Source organism: Camelus dromedarius, unplaced genomic scaffold (assembly GCF_036321535.1).
Source record: "Camelus dromedarius isolate mCamDro1 unplaced genomic scaffold, mCamDro1.pat HAP1_SCAFFOLD_121, whole genome shotgun sequence".
In the NCBI taxonomy this organism is placed as follows: domain Eukaryota; kingdom Metazoa; phylum Chordata; class Mammalia; order Artiodactyla; family Camelidae; genus Camelus; species Camelus dromedarius.
In genome coordinates, this window is record NW_026989801.1 from 1,220,841 (window position 1) to 1,231,636 (window position 10,796).

Genomic DNA, 10,796 nt, shown 5'->3' on the forward strand with positions numbered 1-10,796 from the left:
ACAACCAAGAACACAAGTTTTTGACTCCCCCCAGGTCCTGGTTGGAGGGTTGTCTTCCTGGGAAGGACATGACATTAGCATTTCTCATACTGCCCCTAGATACTTGTTGCTGAGGCAAAGTTCTGTACTACTGCAGCCAACAGGTGGGGGCCCCATTCTTCCACCACATTTCCTCTCATGAGACAAAGGTTCTACCTTGGGCATGGTAGGACATTGAGGTCCCAATTGCTATTGACTCAGCTCGTAGGACAGGGGATTGTGCCAAGGGAGACAAGCCAAGGACACCTGGGGCTCTTGCCCATATATCCACTGAGCACTTACTTCTTCAAACTGGGCTGTCACTTAGAATTGACCTATTGTTCCTTACTCCAGCACCAGAATTGTGGCTCAGAGATTTTCCCTGGGAGGAAAGGCAGACCATAGAACAGAGAGCTCAAATTATCTCCCCAAAGGAGCCAACATTATTTGCAACAGCATATGAAGTTCAAATCTAAGGGTGCTTTCAAAAGCAGTAGAAATGTTGGTAAGAGGCAATGGGGAGGAGACTGATAAATTCATTGAAGATACAGGCTAAATGATAAGCCAACTTGTTGCTGGAGAATAATAAGAAACCAGCTGCAAGAACTAGAGTCTGAATAAATATCAAACATTGACCATCAGGAACTGTCCCTTCTTAGCAGCCTGAATTTGACTGGATTAGGGTGTAAATAGTTTATTCTCCAGGGCATTGTTACGAACAATAGAGCTTTTAACCAGCAGTTAGTGGAGTTTCACAGGTTAGTGTGGTCAGGTAACTAGACTAACACCACCAAAGTCCTGCTAAAACCTTGTTATCCCAGAGTTGCTGGGCATGTCCAAGGATGAATCCCCTAGGAAAAACATCAGAGGCTTTACCCTGTGTCTGTTTATGGGATAGAGGAGGAAGAGAAGGGAATGTACATCACTAAAATAATCCAGTTAGTCTTTAAACAAGTAAAGAAGCTAACAACAATGACAAGCACTGAAAGAGGGGAGAGATGAAGCCAGTACCCAAAGTTGCTGCAATATCTAAAATGTTCATTTTCCAAAAAATATGAGACATGCAAAATAAGCAGGAAATTATGGCCTAGATACCAGAAGAATAGCAGTCAATAAAGCCACCTGCAGGAGAGACCTGATGTGAGAAAAGAAGCCATTATAAATATGTTCAAAGAAACAAAGAAAACCATGATTTTAGAAGTAAAGCATGATGACAGTGTCACATCACATAGAGAACATTAATAAAGAGACAGAAATTATTAAAAATAACCAAATGGAAATTTTGGAGCTGAAAAGAGCAATAACTGAAATTTAAAAATTCACTAGATGGAATCAATAATACACTTAAACGGGCAGAAAGTAAAAGTACTTAAGAATAGATCAATAGAAATTATGCAATCCAAGAACAGAGTGAAAAATGAATGAAGAAAAAATGAGCAAAGCCTCAGAGAAATGTGGTACACTAATGTATACCAACAAACATGTAAAGGCAGCACCAGAAGAACAGAGAAGGAAAGGAGCAGAAAAATATTTGAAAAATTAGTGGCTAAAAACTTCCCATTTCCTAAAAAATTTAAATCTACATACCAGGAAGTACAACAAACTGCAAGTAGGATAAACTTAAAAAGACCCATGAATAGACACATAGTAAACATGCCAAAGAAAATCTTGAAGGCAGCAAGAGGAAAATGACTCCTTGCTTAAGGAAACTCCTATAAGATTAACAGTTGACTTATCATCGGAAACAATAGAGGGCTGAAGGCAATAGGATAACCTATTTTCAGCCCTCAAATTTTAAAAACTCTTAATCAAGAATCATATATCCAGCAAAATTATCATTTAAAAATGAAGATGAAATAAAAAGATATTTGGAAAACAAAATCTGAAAGAGTCTGCTGCCAGTAGACCTACCTTACAAGACATACTAAAGTTAGTTCTTCAGGCTTAAAGCAAGTGACCCAAGACAGTAATTTGAATACACACACACACAAAACAAAGAACACTGATAAAGGTAATTATGCAATTATAAAGGAGTATAATTGCTTATTATCTTTTCTTATCTTGTTTAAAAATCATAAAGCAGTATACTTTTAATTGTATTTGTGGGCATATAACATACAGAAATGTAATATATTTACCAATAGCAGGGCAAAGAGGTTGGTGACAACAAACCAACATTGGGTTAAGAATTGACTCCAGATGTTTCACTTAAATCCAAAGGAACAAATGCATAGAACCTGAAATGGAAAGAAGGCTAATATGAGAAAAATTATACATATAACATAAAAATTTTGTTCTACAGTGGAAACTGACACAACATTGTAAACTGACTATAACTCAATTAAAAAAAAAGAAAAAAGTTATACGTATAAACTTGCTCTCTTTTCTCCTCTCAGCTACTTTAAAAGACATAAAATTACATAAAGGAATAATAATTATAATGATGTACTGTTGGGCTTATAACATGCATAGAGATAATACCTATGACAAGAATACCACAGTAAGAAACAAAAGAGAGTAGAGCTATATGGGAATGCTGTTTCTACATTCTCTGAAATTGTTGGTGTAATTGTGAAACTATTTTTGATAAGACATATATGGTAAGGCCTAAAGCAATCACTAAGTAAATAACTAAAAATATATAGCAAGAAAATCATTAAAGAAGTTAAAAAGTAATATTAGAAAATATTCAATTAATGAAAAAGAAAACAGTAATGCCAAAAAAAGACTTGAGGTGTAGAGAAAATAATAACTTAAATGAGAAATGTAAATCCTATTGTTTTGCTTAGTTTTGTTTTTATGAACTCTGGATACAAGTCCCTTATCAGATATATTATTTGTGAATATTTTCTACCATTTTGTGGGTTGTCTTTTCATTTTCTTAACATTACTTTTTTAATTAATGCTATGTCTCTCTCTATTTTTTTTTTTTTTTTACTTATAATGAATCAAAGCAAACGCAACATGTGTACAAATCTATAGATAAAGCTGCTCTGGAAAAAAACGCATAAATACATGGCAAAGAAATGAGACTTGGCATTTTAATGCTGATCAAGCCATCCTCAATGCCATAAAACCAAATCTGTGCTTGCAACACAGTAAACTATATATATCTGCTATACCCTACTTCTCAAATCCAGGACTTATGAACTCAAATCAGAATTTGCCATCAAAAACTCAAACTTGAATTCCTGTACTAGGAATGTCTCCAGTAGAGAGCACTAATGTTTTTTGAATATTCGGTGTAAGTAGCTTTAATTGAGATAAGGCTTAGGAAGGACTTACAACCCTTTCCCATTCCCATATATCTGGGTACACAAGACATAGGCATTTATTCCATATCCATTAACAGTTTACAGAGCACCCACTGTCCCCAGGCACCACATTAGGCCTTGGGATCCTGAGAAGGAAAAGATACACTCTTACCCTCAAGGAATTTGGCCTAGTGAAGAAGACTGTCTCAATCCCCTAATAACATCTCCTTCCATCAATCAAGGAAAGTATTTACTAACTAATCATGCACTTTCCTATCACAAACTACATACATATATGTAGAAAAGCACATGGACTGTAAGCATTTGAAAACAGTAGGTTCAGGAGGGCCTTAGAGAAAATCTAGTCAAAATCTGTCATTTTATACCTGGAAACTAAACCCAGAGTGGATAAGTGACTTACCCATGATCACGATAAGAGCTAAGATTAATATGGCACTTCCTATACGCCTAGAACTGCTCTAACAGTATTGTTTAATTAATCCTCACCACAAATCATTTTTGAAATACAAAACTAAGGCACAGAGAAATTAATTAACAACAAAAATCAAACAGCTCACAAGGGCAAAGTCAGGATTTGAATCTAAGTAGTCTTGCTCCAGAATCCATAATTTTAGTCACCATGCTATATTTAAGTAGCTATGTCTAAAGGCAGTCATGAATTTCTGACTCATGTTTTTACACTGTCTTGTTATTTTATACTGTCAGGGTTTCCAGCAACTCTAGAACCCATTGGTCAAAAATTATCAAAGAAATCTCAAGATATTATGGTACTTCAAAATCACAAGATCCTCGATTTGGGGAAAATGGCTCAATTCAACGTGGATGTATATGTTACCAGAAGGTGAAGATGAAGACATGCACAGACATGAGAAATATAATAAGTAATCTTGTAATAAGTATTTTTTTTTATCTTACTTTGACAAATGTTGCCACTTGTGTCTCATTTCCTTGTTTTCCTGAATCACTTCCAGGTACTCCTTCTCACTTCCAAATCCCAGTCTTTAAGTGTGTTGATTCTTCAATCAAATAAGAACATGTTAATGTAGACAGAGCTAGGGATTAAATCTTGAGAGGACCCTGCACTATACAAGATAGAGAAGATGTGCATTTCAGAAGCCTCAGACTTCATTTCACCCATTCATTTATTATCTAACAAATATTTATTGGGTGCCTGCCATATGCACAACAATGCACTAAGTTCTGGGGATGTGCTAGACTATGTGATGGATGTGACCTTTACTCTCCTGAGGTTCACAGTCTTACAGCATTCCTCCAGAGTAAGTTAGGGATCCATAGTTAAGCACTTGTCAATTCTCAACCTGTTGGGCCTCTGAATGATGCCTGAGCTAGAGGAGGATGAACAGAATGACTCAGAAAGACTGGGGACTGCTAAGAGATGCTGTCACTCTCAGGTGTGCCAACTACAGAGGAGAGAGCATGTTATTTTGAAATGACAGTAATACACTGTTTGAGTGATATGCATGAACTATAAAATTGTTTATAAATAGAAATTATTTGCATTATGATTATGTTTTGTCAGAATCCATACATTATTTTTGTGTGTGTGTGTCCTTGAGGACCCTGAAGAACAAAATTTTATATCTGATTATTGAATTGGTTAAGTAAATTAAGCAAATCCAGGCATTTTATTTGATAATTAAGTTCACTCAAAGATGAAGGTAAAATTATAAAATTTACACCCACTTACATATTTGTTTCATCCTTTAGTATGCTTCCCCCCCTCATTTTTACTTGTAATCAATCTGTCTTTAACTCCCCCAGTTACACAGAGGCTTTACCAGACACCAAAAGCTATTCTGCTCACAAAAACAACAGGCTTCCTTAAGCCTTAAGTTTTTTGTTTTTTTTTTTTAATTTTCCCTTTAGGTCTCAATTTCTGTGAGAAATCTGGGAATTCCTCTCCACTTTAGCCCACTCTTTCATATACCAATGTAAGACCCAACTACTTTTGCCCTTCAATTTTGTAATGAGATAAAGGACGCCTGATTTATTATCATACTGCTCTTTTTCATAAGGTGACCTGCTTACATTCAGCTATTATAAAGCATATTTGAGTCATAGCCTCTGAACCATGTCAATATCCTGTACTAGGAGATTTTACTCAGCCCTGAATTTGCTCATATATCCAGCTACATATTTGCCTCTATTTTTTTTAAACTCTAAGTTTCTTGAGGGCACATGTTTATTTGTTTTTATATCCTCCAAAAACAATTTGGTGGAGAGACTGAATTGGAGATAAAGAAGTTAGCAGAGATGAATTAGTAGAATAAGTGGATAATTGGAAGGTGTGCCTGCATTTGGATACATAGGATTCAGGATACAAAGCCAAAGAGAACTGTGGTGTGGGGACACACTGGTGTTTGGTTAGTTAGTCCTCACTGATTTATCATGTCCAGCCTAACAGTCCCTGGAGGAATGCTTGGAAACTTGTGGAACCCGGGAGGGCAAAGGCCACATCCATCAAATGGACCAATGTATCCTCAGAAACCAGTCCAGTGTTTTGCACACAGTAGGCATAGAATAAATATTTGTTGGGTGATAAATGAGTGGTAAAATGAAACGTAGTCTGAGATATCTGGAACATGAAATATTCCTATCTTCTTTTCTGATATAGTCCAGGATAGCTACATTAAACACATAGTAAACAGAAACTTCTGCCTAGACTGTTAGTGGCTTGCCCCAGATCTCACTGACAGAAGAGCCACAAGCAGAACACAAGATACCAATTCTCATACACTTTCTGAGTCATATCTCTTTTTCTCTATTTCTAAAATGTTTGAATCTTGTTCTTTTACAATTTACATTGATTCTTAAAAATTCTTAACAAATTATATATATGTGTGTATATATACATACATACACACACACACACACACACACACACACACATACATGTGCATACATATTATGTCCTAGTCTTAGAGAATCAGTTAAGTTTAGAATTGAAGTTCAGTATTAAATGTGTATTACAATTAACAGATAGCCTAATATTAGGCCAAGAAACACATATGCACAAATACATACACACACAGTCATTCAGGAAGAAAAGATGGGAGGGGCATGGAATCAAGGCCTAGCTGGAATTAGACCTGGGTTACTTCAAATCAAAGAAATGAAAAAGTTGACTATGAGGAACCTCAGAAACCAGCTGCTTTCACAGTATCAGGAAAACTTTTGCCCAGATTTCAACATGGTCCAGGGAACAGATTGAGTTCTTACAGGGATCCCAGCAAGCACTCTCTCAGTCACTAGCAGAACCCATCAGGGTGTTTTTTATATCACTTCACAGGAGCTAAGGAGCACCAACTCTGCTTTAATTCTAAGCTATCAGCCTGGCTTCACTTGCAAATATTTTCTTAGAAGTCTTCATTTTATGGATGGGAAAGAGAAAATAGTCAATAACTGGCTGGCTCCTGTGTGGCAGATTCCAATATGGGACCCAGATGACAGTACATATTCTTTAAATGGGATGCATGGGAAACTTTCAAAGAAATATTTGGACATCTTCCAAGAAGACCGATTAGCTGGAGATGGCGGACATCCTGCTGCAGGAAATCGTGTTTTTCCTTTGAAGAAAAGCCTGGAAGATCACCTACCTAACACTTGTCATAAAAAGAAGGGATGTCATATAGTTAAGGCAGAGGGTCAATCAGCACAGTGGGGTGAGAACACAGAGTAATTGGTCGTGAATATTTAAGACTGGGACCATGATAAGGGATCAGCTCACACAGAAGTGCACAACTGGCCTTGCACAATTACAGTTTCTAGTCAAGCTACCTTATTCCAAAAACACTTGCAATGTCGACCTCATCCTGTCCTTGGACTTCTCACCACTGAGCTCATTCACAGGGGTCATTCTCAGAATTTCTCCCAGGCCCGAGGAGAGCTCACGTTAAAACTCTGCAAACAGGAGATTGAAAAGTTTAGGAAAACATGGTGAAGTCTTTGATCAAAAATAAATAAAAATTCTTCATCAATGACAATATGCTCAATCATACACAGTTGAACCAGCAGGATGTCTTTCTGAGAATGCAAAGCCATGAATGCCTTCTCACTTTTGTTCTTTTCTTCTGACCTGATGTCTCAGTAGGACTAACAAACTTGAACCCTGGTGTTGAGAAAATATTCCAAAGTAGTATTTCAATTGAGCACTGTAAAGCTAGCCAAACTTTCCCAGACCCATGTTCCTATGCTCCTCCTTCAACCCTGCATGGCCCACCAACCTCTCCTCCCCTTTCAGGTGCTGCCTGCTTCCCCTGTAGATTACATACCTCTCAGAAAAGGAAAAACGATTCCTGTTTACCTTCGTATTCTGCCTCACCTCTCCAGAACTCCAGTGCTTTCTTTCATACACTGCAGACTTTCAATGTTTTAATTAATTTAAAGAAATAGAGAATTTTCCATTATCAGAAATAATTTTATAATACAGAATTGGAAAATAACTGTTAATACTGGATAATATTCTGTCTTCCATTAATCATAAAAATTTTCTCATGACACAGAGAATACTGAACTCTTATCAAGGCAGCCACATGGAGCAAAGCTGATGACACTCAGAGTCTCTCATTTTTTAATTTTTTTTTAATTTTATTTTTTGGTTTTGTTTGGGTTTTATTGTTTTGTTTTGTTTTTCAGGGAATCAACTCAGAAAGGCCCTGCCAAACCTAGGAGTGAGTTGATTGTTCCATGTAGGTCATGCAGTTCAATAACACAATTTGTAGTGATCCTTTCATTTCTGTTATTTGTGACTCTGCTTGTGCCATTGGGCAGAGGAACCGGCCACATTGCTGCTCACAGTCATCTCCTTTATCATATGAATGTGAGGAGCCTACCACTAGATATTTCCCCAAACCAATGTGATGCTGTAGAAAACAGAGTATTTCTATGTCTTTTTCTTCTGGATATTCTCAGGTTATCAGAAAGAGATTGACTGAGCCCTGAGGGTGGATTGGTCATTTTAAGACAATATTTGGGGCAGATAAGGCAAACATATAGAATTTAGGTCTTTCTAAATTTTACTTCTCTTTCATGAGTCTCTTTCTTATTATTATCACCTGCACTGATCCATCTCTTCATGTAAGTAGTACTTGGTTGTTTTCTATGTGTTCACCTAAGTTCTGAGCTGCTTGAGGTCAGAAATCAAGATTGATGCTTTTTGATATTGTGCTTGATATCTAGCATACTGATGGGCACAAAATGAATGCTTAATATTTATGATGAGACTTCTAAACACAATTTTACACTTTGACAAATTTGGCTGTGGAAATAGTGACTGAGTCTTTTAGAATTTTCTATGAACAGAATAATAAATGCATATAGGAAATTTATAAAATATAGATTGGAAATAAAATTCAGCAGCATATTTCAGAGACACAGCTTCTGTTCCCTTTCTCTTCCCAGATCCATGCAGGTGACAGATCTTTCTCATTCTACCTCTGATGGAGACTACATTCTTTACTGTCCAGTAGCATATACCCTTTGATTGTCTCTTAGGTATGCATAATTGTGAGCATATTCGAACTTTCCTTCTTTCCTTCTGTCAAATTCTTGTCAGCAGTTTTACACACACACACACACACACACACACACACACACAAACACACACACTTCCCCAACACCAATCTTTTGCAGATTATAAGCAGGAGTTCTTCAGGCTTCTGCCTAAGAGTGTGGACTTTGCAGACTGGTGGGCCTGGGTTTGAACCTTAAATGATCACTTTGGATAAGTTTCTGGATTAGTTAAAATTAGCTGCCAGTTACAGAGACTGCAAAGAACAGTGGCATAAACAAAGTGATGTTTGTTTCTCTTTCACATTAAAAAGTATTTCTAGGAGACGGAGAAGATGGAGGAGTAGAAGGATGCTCGCAGGTCACCTTCTCCCACAAATACACCAAGACCCACATCTACAGACCCACTCAGCCAACAATAGCACCTGTGGAAATCCGACAGAACATCACCCTCTTCAAAAGATAAAGACGCAAAAAATCTGGTAGGAGAAAAGGAAAAAAGAAAGAACAAAAGGCAAAGCAGCACGGGATGTGTCCCACGGGGAGGGAGCGGCAAAGGAGGTCTGGCGCTCGCTTGCTGGGTCTCCCCTCTCCAACTGAGAGGCCAGCGGGATGGAGGGGGAGCCTCCGAGGCTCGGATATGTACAGAGCAGCCCTTGACTAACAGAACTAAGTTAAATGGGCACAGAGCGTCCCCCAGACACCCAGCCTGAGACGCGGGCCGGCAGCCGTGGGCAGGGCCAGGCTGCACAAGCCAGGCGGAGGATGGAAGTGGCTGCACGGAGGCAGCCCCGGGGGAATGCAAGGGCCTGCACGCCGTGGCTTTGGGTGCACAGGGCAGAACAACCTGGGCCCTCCATAAAACAGCAAGGTTGATGTGCTCTCAGGGTAAGGGTGCACACCCCTATCTCTGAAAACCTGCGGAAAGTTTTCGGGGGAAGATAGGTGGGGCTCAGGCACAGCCGCCATATCCTCCACGCTGAGCACTCAGGCGGGGGCGGGGGCAAAACCTGCATCGCACTGAAGGGCTTAGCAGCCTCAAAGGCCAGACTGAGACTGGCCTGCCGCCCGGGGCAGATAGGATCCTTCCATCCTGGTCCCTCAGAGAACTTGCTCCACAAAGACAAACAAGGAGCTGGGTTTTGCCTTGGAGCAGGGACAGGGCTGTCCCTCGGTCTTCCCCGAGCCCACCAGCGGAGCGCCGACCAGGGCGGAGCAACGACCAGGGCAGAGTGCGCAGCCGCACAGAGAGCGGAACTACCGGCGGTGCAGGTAGAGGGAAAGCGGCCCCCCCGCCTTTAGGGCAGGAACACAGCCCCTGACCGAGGTGCTGGGAGGGGGCACGACCCGCCCTCCTACCTGACCAGTCTGCAACATCTGACTGCAGCATCCGGAGGGGCAGAGACCCGACTGCCCAAAGCAGAGAGCTGCACCTGACCCAGTGTTAGGAGGAGGCACGATCTGCTTGCCGACAGGTGCTGGGAGCAGCACAGAAGAGGGCGCCAACAGAGGGCCTCTGAAAACAGCAAGCTGAGATTCCAAAACAGGACCAAGACAGAAAGATTCCACATTAAAAGCACACAGACTCCAGGAGAACACCGACAACCCCCCCCTTTTTTTTAAATCTGTTTTTACCTGTTCTATTTTCTATTACTCTCTTAATCTTTACTTCTTAATTCATTTCTATTTCTCTTGGGTTTTGATGTCCTGCTATTGATTAGACACAGGTTTCAAATACATCTATTCATCTCCCCCCATTTTTTTGTAAAGGCTTTAAAAGGACGTCTCAACCTGATTAATACTCTGCTTCAACTCAATCTTCTTTCATTATACACTGTTTTCAAACACTCTTTCTCCCTTCTTTTAAAATTCTTTATTTCTCTCTCTTATTTTTTTTCTTTTTTTTCCTAAGTTCTATTCCTAAATAGGCATCAGATAGATAAAATCCTTAAGGACCAAAATAAACAACTGATA

The 10,796-nt window shown here is 39.2% G+C and overlaps 1 long non-coding RNA gene across 1 annotated transcript; it reads right to left on the minus strand.

The window, feature by feature from the left end:
* Positions 1-2,010: 2,010 nt before the first annotated feature.
* On the minus strand, positions 2,011-7,624 carry LOC135320790 (uncharacterized). The gene is made up of 4 exons (XR_010380120.1): positions 7,313-7,624; positions 7,092-7,214; positions 4,209-4,309; positions 2,011-2,255 (listed from the first exon to the last, which is right to left on the minus strand). It is a non-coding gene; the product is annotated as an uncharacterized LOC135320790 (long non-coding RNA).
* Between the last annotated feature and the right edge of the window lie 3,172 nt (positions 7,625-10,796).